The 11,954-nt window shown below is 44.4% G+C and overlaps 1 protein-coding gene across 1 annotated transcript in view; it reads left to right on the top strand.

The window, feature by feature from the left end:
* The first annotated feature begins 4,161 nt into the window (after positions 1-4,161).
* ano10a (anoctamin 10a) overlaps positions 4,162-11,954 on the top strand; it is a 57,230-nt gene continuing 49,437 nt past the window's right edge. The window contains exon 1 of the mRNA XM_063056621.1: positions 4,162-4,316. The gene's annotated coding sequence lies outside the window, so the exon portion shown is untranslated. The remainder of the gene's footprint in view (positions 4,317-11,954) is intronic.

The raw sequence follows: 11,954 nt of genomic DNA, 5'->3' as shown, positions 1-11,954 counted from the left end.
TAAATAATAAATTAGGGATGGGGTAAGAAGGGGAGGAGGGGCATTAATGGAAACTAGAGAAATCAATGTTCATGCCATCAGGTTGGAGGCTACCCAGACGGAATATAAGGTGTTGTTCCTCCAACCTGAGTGTGGCTTCATCTCGACAGTACAGGAGGCCATGGATTGACATATCGGAATGGGACGTGGAATTAAAATGTGTGGCCACTGGCAGATCCTGCTTCCTCTGACGGACAGAGCGTAGGTGTTCAGCAAAGTGGTCTCCCAATCTGCGTCGGGTCTCACCAATATATAGAAAGCCACACTGGGAGCACCAGACACAGTATATCGACCAACCTGATTCACCCAACCTAGATACAAGTTAAAGTAACCATGACAACTGTCTTTCCATTCTTACATGCATCAGCTATTTCTTCTTTTTTTTTGGTGTGTGCAAGTCTATGCGTGCGTCCGTGATGATGTCTTTTCCAAGGCGCGGAGCAAGAGAGAGAGACTGTGAGGAGCGCCATTCCTCACACAGACATTTTCGCAGTATTTTTCCCTTTTATTTTACGAGGTCGAGTTGTGATCTCGACACTCAACCCAGCACAGAAGGAAAGCGTACTTGGGAGCGGACCCGACTGGTTTCGAACCCGGGAACCTTCCTTCCCAGGTCTGGCACCGATGTCATTGTGCCACCAGCCGGACCGCATCAGTTATTTCTTGTTTTGTTTTCTGTGCCACTGTATTGTTATTATTCAGTGGTCTACAGACACCTCCGCCCCAGTGATTTTCTTCTCTTTACTATCCCTAATCTCTACCCAGATGGACTCGCCATTCTGCTCCTTGGATCTCATATTGTCTCTCACTATCGCCCTGACCTCAAACTCAGTTAAGAGCGCTACCCCACCTCCCTTACCTTCATGCCTCTCCTTCTGGATTGTCTGATACCATTTGATATTTAATTCTCAATCATCTTCACCCTGAAATTTTCCGTAATGGCCACTGTATCATGACTCTTTGCACAGTAGCCAACTAACCTGGGATTACAAAAGAACGTCAGAGTGCCTGGACGAACCCATGTGGTTACAGAGAAAATATGCAAAGTGCACACCGACAGGGCAGGAGGTCAATACTGAACCAAGGTCACTGGGGTTGTGAACTAGTGACATTAAATGACATACCTCAGTACAGCACTGAGGCTGTCGAATCATTCAACACTAGCCTGGACAGGTAATCATTCAGAGATGGCTAGGGTAAGAAAGTGTTAAGTTGTTTGATGGGGGCCCAGGCTCAAGGATCTGATTGGCTGCAGGAGTTAATGTTGAGGGAATAACACCATTAGATTAGCTTCAGCGCAAATGTACAGTGTCTGGTAAATAAAATTGAAGATCTGAGAGCTGGGGTGCTGTACCAGAGGGACATTGTTTCATGGAATCTTGGGAAACATTTCTGTTCTGGATGCAGCGACTCAGATTGACTGGTTCACAATACACTGCCAAGGTAGTCTTTCAAAGGCAGAGGAGGTGAGTATGCTTCATGATCAACTCCTCAGGGTGTACAAATTTTGTGGTGCTTTCCTAGTGCTGTTCACCAGAGTTGGAACACTTTGTGATCAAGTGCCGTCCATTTTACCTGGCTTGGGAGATTTCGGCAATTGTTTTGGTAGTGGTGCACAATCCACCACAGGCCAATGTCAAACAGGCTCTAAATGAACTGAACAATGTGATCAACAGGCATGAAACAGCACATCCCGATGCGTTCACCATCATTTTGGCATTTTGGGGGACTTTAACCAGGTCATCTTGAAAAAGTCATTAAATAATTAGCATCAACAAATCACGTGTACTACCAGAAGAAGCAACACACTGGTACACTGTTACACCTCCATCAAGAATTCCTATCGTGCTATTCCATGCCCACACTTTGGAATGTCTGATCACCCGGCTGAACTTCTACTCCCTGAGTATAGGCAGAGATTGAAGACTGCAGCACCAGTAGTGAGGACCAAGAAAGTATGGATAAGGGAGGTGCAAGAGTGCTAACAAAACTACTTTGAATTGGTGGACTGGACTGTAGTCAGGGATTCATCTTCAAATCTGGATGAGTATGCCACAGCTGTCACTGACTTAATTAAAACATGTGAGGATGAGTGTGTGCCCACCAGAACACACTGTACATACCCAAGTCAAAAGCCACTGATGAACCAGGAGGTTCTTAGTCTGCTGAGGGCGAGAGCTGTGGCAGTCAAGTCTGGCGACCCAGGTCTGTACCAGAAAACCAGGTATGGCTTGTGGAGGGCTATTTCAAGAGCTGAGGAACAATTACAAGTTAGGTTGGAGGTTACATCTGGCAAGGTTTGCAGGCTATTACTTCCTACAAAGTGAAACCCAACAAGTGAAGCTTCACTCCCAGATGAGCTCAACGCCTCTTACGCTCGCTTTGAAAGGGAGAATAAAACTGCAGCTATGAGGATCCATCAGCACCCGGCCACCCTGTGATCTCTGCCTCAGAGGCTGATGTCAAGAGGGTGAACCTTGAAAGACAACCTGACATCGGCCTCGAAAAGCGACAGGCCCCAATGGAGTACCTGGAAATGCTCTGAAAACCTGTGACAGCCAACTGGCAGGGCTGCTTAAAGACATTTTCAATCTCTCATTGCTACAGTCGGAAGTTCACACCTGCTTCAAAAGGGCAACAATTATACCTATGCCCAAGAAGAGAAGAGTAAGCTGCCTTAACAACTACCGTCCAGTAGCGCTTACATCTACGGTGATGAAATAGCTAGAATCAATTCTTGTCTCAGCAAGGACCTGGACCCACTGCAATTTGCCTATCGCCACAATAAAACTACAACAGATGCAATCTCACTGGCTCTCCATGTAGCTCTGGATCACCTGGACGATACAAATACATATGTCAGGATGCTGTCTATTGACTACAGCTCAACGTTTAACATCATCATTCCTACAGTTCTGATCGGAAAGCTACAGAACCTGGGCCTCTGTACCTCCCCCTGTAACTGGATCCTCAACTTCCTAACCGGAAGGCCATAATCTATGTGGATTGTAAATAAGATCTCCACCTCGCTGATAATCGACACCAGCACACCTCTAGGATGTGTGCTTAGCCCACTGCTCTCCTCCCTCTGTACCCATGACTGTGTAGCTAGGCAGAGCTCAAATACCATATACAAATTTGCTGATGATACAACCATTGTTGGTAGAATCTCAAATGGTGACAAGAGGACGTACAGGAGTGAGATATGCCAACTAGTGGAATGGTGCGACAGCAACAATCTGGCATTCAACGTCAGTAAGATGAAAGAACTGATTGTTGGTAAGATGAGGGAAAACACACTGGTCCTCATAGAGGGATCAGAAGTGCAGAGAGTAAGCAATTTCAAGTTCCTGGGTGTCAATATCTCTGAGGACCTAACCTGGACTCAACATATTAATGCAGCTATAAAGAAGGCAAGACAGCGGCTATATTTCTTTAGAAGTTTGAGAAGATTTGATATGTCACCAAAAACACTTGTAAATTTCTACAGACATACTGTGGAGAGCATTCTAACTGCCCACATCACCATCTGGAATGGTGAGGGCATCTACTGCACAGGATCGAAGTAAGCTGCGGAGAGTTGTCAAATTAGTCAGCTCCATCTTGGGTAGCAGCCTCCGTAGTATCCAAGACATCTTCAAGGAGTGGTGCCTTGGGAAGGCAGTGTCCATCATTAATGGCCCCACCACCCACAACATGCCCTCTTCTCTTTGCTGCCGTCATGTAGGTGCTAAAGAAGCCTGAAGTCACACACTCAGTGATTCAGAAACAGCTTCTTCCCCTCTGCCAATGGACATTGAACCCCTGAATACCACCTCACTACCCTTTTATTAAACTACGTTTAATTTAACTATTTTATATATATACACACACACTTACTTACTGCAAATCACGATTTTTTCTCTCTTATGTACAACTACCGCAAAGTTAACAAATGTCACGACATAGTCTGATTCGTTTGGATTTAATGGAACCTCAGCCAAGCCCACCCGTGCGCAATGGCGCCATCTTTGGTCGGAAGACAATTTACTGGTGGGGCGCTGACGTGAAGAGAGGGCGGGGCCGGGCCCGGTGATCCGCGCGCTGATAGGGCGGGCCTCGGTGACTGACACGTGGGTGATGGGCCGTGAGGGAGCGGCGTTCGATGACGAAAGGAGGGGCTGTGCTCCGCGGATTGACGATGAGGTCTTACAGCGGGATCGCAGCGACCGCTCCCCTGATTTGTGAGTGAGTGAGTGAGTGAGGCACGGAGCCTCGGGAGGGGCACCGTCTCTCCGGTGAGTAGCGAGTCGGGTTGCGCAGTGCCGTGCCGTGCAGAGACTAGAACATTCTGTCCTGTCCTTTGGCAGTGGACGGATGGGGGCAGGCTGGGGTTGTGGGTAGGGCTGGATTGGACTGTGTGGTGTGGCAGAGGCTTGACTGGCTTCACCGTTCCCGCTCCTTTATTATAACAGCGTGGATATTCTGATGAAGTTCACCAGTCGGATCAAGTTCCTGGAGGCAGCTCGTCCCCACCCGCGCCTGCGGAAAGATTTTCCTGTCATGATTGTCTGGCTCAGTTTGATGGATCTCCAAGCAGTTTCCAGCCCACCTAGCGTCTGATTTTCCGAACTAAACCCCGAAGTAGCTGACATGTCGTGCGGCTGCTCTAACCTCGCACACTTCAGCAAACCACATCCTCTGCAACACTTCTGCCTTCTGCCCACATTCTTCAGAGCTTCCCTTGGTTGACGTTGCGAAAGGTGCCCTCCTTCGTGGTACTTTTTGACTTTCTCTTTTGTTAAAGCCTTCACTGACTCACCAACCCCCGGCCTCTACACTCTAAATGTCAGCTCTTACAGAAGTCGGCCATCCTTCCAGTCAGGAGACCTAATCGCCTATTCGTGTATTCCACGATCTATATTGGTGCCCTGAACTTCCAATCCTTCAGTTAATATTTCTTAGTCACATGCTTAATCCCACTGAGACTTTAGCTCTCAATATTCAATCTGCAAGCTTTTCGGTTCTTTGAACTCTGAACGTGCACTTCTTACCTGCCGTTGGTAACCAGAACTTCAACTGATTTGTATCCAGATTTTTGAATTTCCCTAGCCTTTCTAAATTTCTCTCATCCTCCTTAAAGATGCCTTCTTAAAAATCATCTCTTCAAACTTTTTGTTATTGCATCCCAATCCCTTCCTTTGCTTCAACAAGTTTTCCCACTCTTACTCCTCCTAGATTTATTCTGGTTCACTGTGTGATATTAATGAAATTTATTATTGTTGGCGATTTGCTTATGAAATCATAAACTTAATTTCCACCTCGAGTAATTGTGGACTTGGCAATGCCTCAGACTCAGTTAAATTGGGAAAATACAGGAAACACTAGTTTCTTGATTCAACACGAAATTCCGCAGATGCTAGAAATCCAAAGTAACTAGTAATCCTAGTAATTTTTTTTAGCTTTTAAGCTGTTTTTCTTAAGGATGCTATAGGAAAATACTCTAGGTGTTTGCTTATGATATTTAATTAACTCTGAAGCATACTACCCATAAACAGTTAATTTACTGACACTGGTCCCTTGAAGCTGCATGGCCATGCAGTAACCAAAATGTTCTTGTGCACATGGCCTTTGCACAGCTGGAATTTTCTTTTATGTAATGTTAAGATAATTTTGAAATTGTTGATACGGTTGTGAAATACCCTGTAATTCTGTTAATGAATATAATCCATCTAATAAAGGTACAAAAACCTTTAATTTCAAACATTTTAAAGCTTCAACCTACTTACAAATTGTAACAATAAGCACAGAATGGAAGTCACCATTTCATTGTTAATAAACTGCCAGCCTGCTGAATGATGACACATCTACAAAACCAAAAACGTTAATGTGCTGTGCAGTTTTTAGGCCATGTGAAAATTTCCTGTTCAGAGCAATGGTTGGTCCACCCAGCTGTAAAGATAAACATTAGAGGGAACATTGTTTACTGAAGTTGAAACCCAACTATGTTTAATTACCAATGGACAAGTATTAAATAGTCATTGCCTAGTGAGAATACACCCGATATTTATTGATGGCAATACTTTGGTGAGCTGACAGACTTCAGGTTAATTCATTGTAGTTATTACATAATGTTAATTGGAGTAAATTTGACACGTACAAAACTGTAAAAAGTTACTTTAAGATAGAAAGATTCATTTGGCTGGTAAGACAATTTCAGCTGATTTTAAATTGCATTTCATTAGAAAATAGTCAGATTTTAGTCTAGTGTGGCCAATTAAACATTACTTCAATTCTGCATTTTGTATACCATATTGCATATGTTGGATTAGGGGCCAAGTTGCTATTCTTCTTGACATTTAACTTTGTTTACACTTGCTTTTTTGTTTGTATACTCACCTGTTTGTAAATGTTAGTAGATTTTTCAAAGTTTTTTTGTCTGTAAACCTGAGGTGTTGTCCTTATTCCCATCAGACAAGACTCCATTATCTAACCAGCTTAGAATAGTTTCTTTGTTCTTGAAAAAGACTAACAGTGTGGGTAAAAACTAACAAATTTTTATGTACAGTAATGGCTTCAGCCCAACATGAGTGTGTGCAATGATCTCACGAATACCACTTGTGGTTCTGGGTGAACCGCCCAAATTGCACACTGGGAACTGAAGTTCTTTATTTTGTACACATGTAATAACACATCTTTCCCCCTTAAAAGAAAAACCAGCACAACACAATGTCATTATAAACCTGCAAGAGACAATAATGCTTTCTAACAAAGATAATTACATTAACTTTGTGATGTGTAAATACAGTCCCTTATTCACTCATCAACCGTCAATCAATCTCTGAGGTGGTTTGACAATCCTTTTTGGTCTATTTGTCTCCACAGATGTATTGCTTTCACTTGCTGTGTTAATGTTTGTGTCTTTGAGAACTCTGATTAACAAGGTTATTTTTCAGATCTGCTTGGCCCCTTTGGTGTGCTGACAGGTGACGTTTCACAGCTATGGGTTGGAGCTTGTGGTCATAGATCCACACAGTTCCTTCTCAGAGGTGTTCCTTGCTCTGTCTAGATATGGTAGGAATGTGGAGCAACTTCCTCTTGCACAAATCCTTGCATGGACCATGTGCCAGAATTGCAATCTCGGATTCGTATTTGATCTCCAGCCTTCAGGATTGGTAGACTTTTCACAGTCTTGTCATGATTTTTTTCCACTCCCTTTCTCTTTAGCCAATTTGATCTTGTGTGCTCATTTAGGTGTCAACTGTGCACTGGAAGGATAGTGCATATGTGGCAACTCATCGACATTTGGGCTGGTGAAAGGCCATTCTGCGTGGTGCACTTCTGTAAATCATCAGACTTTTGTGAAAGTCCTCTCATCCATCTCGAGCTGTCTTCATTGATTTTGGGTGATGTGGGCTTGAAGTTGTATGTCACGCCCCCCTCCCCCCGGGCAGTCATTGGCAAAGGACTCAAATTCACGGCTGAAGTTGTGGACCATAGTCTGATACCAGTTCACATGGGACTCCATACTTCGCAAACACAGCTTTCAGGAAGGTGATGACTGCTTTGCTGGATGTTGATTGCGGTGTTGCAATCTCTGGGTAATTGAGAAAAATAGTCTGTTACTACAATATGACTTTTCTCATTGCAATCAAACAAATCCACTCCCTTATGGCCTTTCTGGTACATAGTGTTGTGTAAGTGGTTTTGCTTGCTGCTTTGGTTTGTAGGTAAAACATATTTCAGATGAAGCAATGCTCTGGCTGATGTCTAGGTTCATTCTTGGCCAGTACATCACTTCACGAGCTCTCCATTTACATTTTTCCACACCAAGATGCTCTTCATATATCTTCTGGAGCATTTCTTTATGTAGCGACACTGGAATCACAAACTTGTTCCCTTTGAAGACCAAACTTTTCACTAATGACAGTTCAACTCTGCATGCCCCATAATCCTGAATACGCATTGCACAGTCATTCTTAGTTGCTGGCCATCCTATCTGTATTGTCTCTTGGAATACTTTCATTGTTTCATCTGTCCCTGCTGCTGTCCTAATCTCTTCTTTCGGGAGATACTGGAACGGAGGCAGCAATCATGTCAACATAAACACAAAATAATCTGCAGATGCTGGGATGAAAACAACACTCACACACGCTGGAGGAACTCAGCAGGTCGGGCAGCATCCGTGGAAATGATCAGTCGACGTTTCAGGCCGGAACCCTTTGTCAGGACTGAAGAGGGAAGGGGCAGAGGCCCTATAGAGAAGGTGGGGGGAGGGTGGGAAGGAGAAGGCTGGTAGATTCCAGGTGAAAAACCAGTAAGGGGAAAGATAAAGGGGTGGGGGAGGGGAAGCAGGGAGGTGATAGGCAGGAAAGGTGAAGAAGGAATAGGAGAAAACACAATGGGTAGTAGAAGGAAGCAGAACCATGAGGGAGGTGGTAGGCAGCTGGGGGAGGGGGCAGAGTGACATAGGGATAGAGGAAGGGAGGGGGAGGGAATTACCGGAAGTTGGAGAATTCTACGTTCATACCAAGGGACTAGAGACTACCTGGACGGTTTATGAGCTGTTGCTCCTCCAATCTGAATTTAGCCTCATCATGGCAGTAGAGGAGGCCATGTATGGACATATCTGAATGGGAGTAGGAAGCAGAGTTGAAGTGGGTGGCTACTGGGAGATCCTGTCTGTTGTGGCGGACGGAGCGGAGCTCCTCGACGAAGCGGTCCCCCAACCTGCGTCGGGTTTCACCGATGTAAAGGAGGCTGCACCGGGAGCACCGGGTGCAATAGATGACCCCAACAGACTCACAAGTGAAGTGTTGGCTCACTTGGAAGGACTGTTTGAGGCCCTGAATGGTGGCAAGAGAGGAGGTGTAGGGACAGCTGTGGCACTTGTGCTTACAGGGATAAGTGCCAGATGGGAGATCCGTGGGGAGGGACCGATCCCTGCGGAAAGCGGAAAGGGGTGGAGAGGGAAAGATGTGTACTGTCTCATGCACAGTCTCTGGAGCAATCCATTCTGACTTGCCAAAACTTGCTCCATTTCATCAGCCATGTGCCTCTTCCTCTTGGTAGCCCCAGCTTTGTAGAACTTTGCAAAATGATTCTTCTTCCCACAGTTATTGCAGAAAACGTCTTTGGAAAGTGCCCCTCCACATTTGCTGTTTGAGCCTACCTCTGTGCTTAGCTGTTGCTTTCAGAAATGCCGTATGCATTGCCCCTCTGTTATCACAGCATGCATTGTTGCTTATGCCCTGCGCAACTTCTTGGCTTGTGCTTATGAGGTCTCCAGTGTCCTACACATTCCCACAAACTTTTCCTGCTTTAATTTTTTTGTGGATCTAAATTTCTCTTAAGTCTATTATCCGAGATCCCGCAAACTAATTTGTCTCTAACTGGCAAGTCTCTCAAACCTTCAAATTTGCAGGACTTACTCAGTGTGTGAAGCTCAACTAGGTACTGGTCAAAGTTGACACCTTGTTTCTGGTCACAAGAAAATAACTTGTATCATTCGAACGTGATGTTTTTACTCGGGACAAAATACTTCACAAAGTTTGTCATCTGAGTGTCCAATCTCAAGGCCGTCTTATCAATTTGAAAGCTGTTATAGATGTCCAAGGTGTCTTCGTCAATTATTTGTAGAAAGATAGATGCCTTCCAATTTTCATCCACACTCGCTGTTAAATATACATTGAATTGCAATTTGAAGTGTTTCCAGTTATCAGATTGCTAGTAAACTGCATAAGTGTGGGAGGACAACTTATCCATGACAGAATTTTTGGGCTCTTACCCGAATCTCTCTTGGTGAATTCAATGAAAAACGGCAGCTTCAGGACACAACATACTCTCTGGCTGGCAGCTTCTCTCTTTTGGAACCTAGCATCTCTTTTTCAGTAGCACGTGATACTGTATTCATTTACGCTCTGTGTTTAGACCTCGTGGTGCCTTCTGACTCCTTTTTATGTTCTTGTAAAAATTAGCAACGTGGGTAAAAGCAAAAACATCTTTATGTACAGTAATGGCTTCAGCCCGACTCGGCATGCGACCAGCTTACCAACGCCACTTCCGGTTCCGGGTGATCCGCCTGCATTGCACATTGGGAACTGAAGTTCTTTATTATGTGCACACATAACACAGTGTAAAGTATTAATTCTGCATCTTGCATACCATATCGCAGATGCTGTATCGGGGTTTAAATTGCTCTTTTTCAGGTAGTTTAACTTTGTTTATACCTTCATGTTTGTATATTCACCTGTCTGTAAATTTTAGTAGATTTTTTTAGTTTTTGTCTGTAAGCCTGAGATGTTACCCTTGTTCCCATGAGATAAAACCCCATCATCTAACCAGCTTTTGAGTTTGCAGTATAAAGGGAAAATATGAGATCTCAGTTACTTTGTTACGTGCCATTTTTCTCTTATTTCCTATTCCTTGCTGCTAGTTACTGTGCTGTTACAAGCTGATACTGCTTGATGTCTTCCTTGAACATTTAATGAAACAACTGTAAACATTTGTGCCTCATTCTTGACTGCTAAAGAACCTTCTGGACAATACCATCTCCAGATCCAGCATTAAGAAAATAAAAAAACATTTTTTGAGGTGGTTATACTACCAGGATGGACAGAAAATTGATTGACTGGCAGGAGGCAAAGAGTGGAGAAATGAAGAGGGCATTTTCTGGTTGGCTGCTGGTGACGAGTGGTGTTCTCCGGGGATCAGTGTTGGGACCGATTCCTTTCACACTGTATGTTAATGATTTGGAATTGATAGCTTTGTGGTTGATACGTGGAGGGGCAGGCAGTGTTGAGGAAGCAGGGAGGCTGCAGATGGACTTAGACCAGGGGTTCCCAACCTAGGGACCACAGATCTCTTAATTGTACTGGTCCAGGGTACAAAAAAAGTTGAAACTTCTGACTTGCATAGATTAGGAGAATGGGCCAGTATTAGAATTAGAATCAACTTTAATATCTCTGGCATATGTCGCAAAATTTGTTGATATGCAGCAGTACATTGTAATATATAACCAAGCCTGTTTTTTAAAAAAAATATAGACCATTCCTCCATACAAGACTGTTTCAATTGATCAGTATTTCTCAGCTACCTTAGAAACATAGAAAATCTACAGCACAATACAGGCCTTTCGGCCCACAAAGCTGTGCTGAACATATCCTTACCTTAGAAATTACCTAGGGTTGCCCATAGCCTTCTACTTTTCTGAGCTCCATGTACCTGGCCAGGAGTCGCTTAAAAGACCCTGTCGTATCCATCTTCACCACTGCCGCCGGCAGCCCATTCCACGCACTCACCACCCTCTGCGTTTTTAAAACAAAACTTACCCCGACATCACCTCTGTACCTACTTCCAAGCACTTTAAAACTGTGCCTTCTCGTGCTAGCCATTTCAGCCCTGGGGGAAAAAGCCTCTGACTATCCACATGATTAATGCCTCTCAACATCGTATACACCTCTATCAGGTCACCTCTCGTCCTCCATCACTCCAAGGAAAAAAGGCCAAGTTCACTCAACCTATTCTCATAAGGCATGCTCCCCAATCCAGGCAACATCCTTGTAAATCTCCTCTGCACCCTTTCTATGGTTTTCACATCCTTCCAATAGTGAGGCGACCAGAACTGAGCACAGTACTCCAAGTGGGGTCTGACCGGAGTCCAATATAGCTGCAACATTACCTCTCGGCTCCTAAACGCAGTCCCACGATTGATGAAGGCCAATGCACCATATGCTTTCTTAACCACAGAGTCCACCTGCTCAGTACCTTTGAGTGTCCTATGGACTTGGACCTCAAGATCCCTCTGATCCTCCACACTATCCCCAGCACCTCCACCTATGTGTCATCAGCAAATTTACTAACCCATCCCTCCACTTGTTCATCCAGGTCATTTATAAAAATCACGAAGATTAGGGTTCCCAGAACAGATCCCTGAG

Source organism: Mobula hypostoma, chromosome 1 (assembly GCF_963921235.1).
Source record: "Mobula hypostoma chromosome 1, sMobHyp1.1, whole genome shotgun sequence".
NCBI classification, from domain to species: Eukaryota; Metazoa; Chordata; class Chondrichthyes; order Myliobatiformes; family Myliobatidae; genus Mobula; species Mobula hypostoma.
Note: the sequence above shows the minus strand (reverse complement) of the source record. Positions and strands in the feature narration are given on the sequence as shown.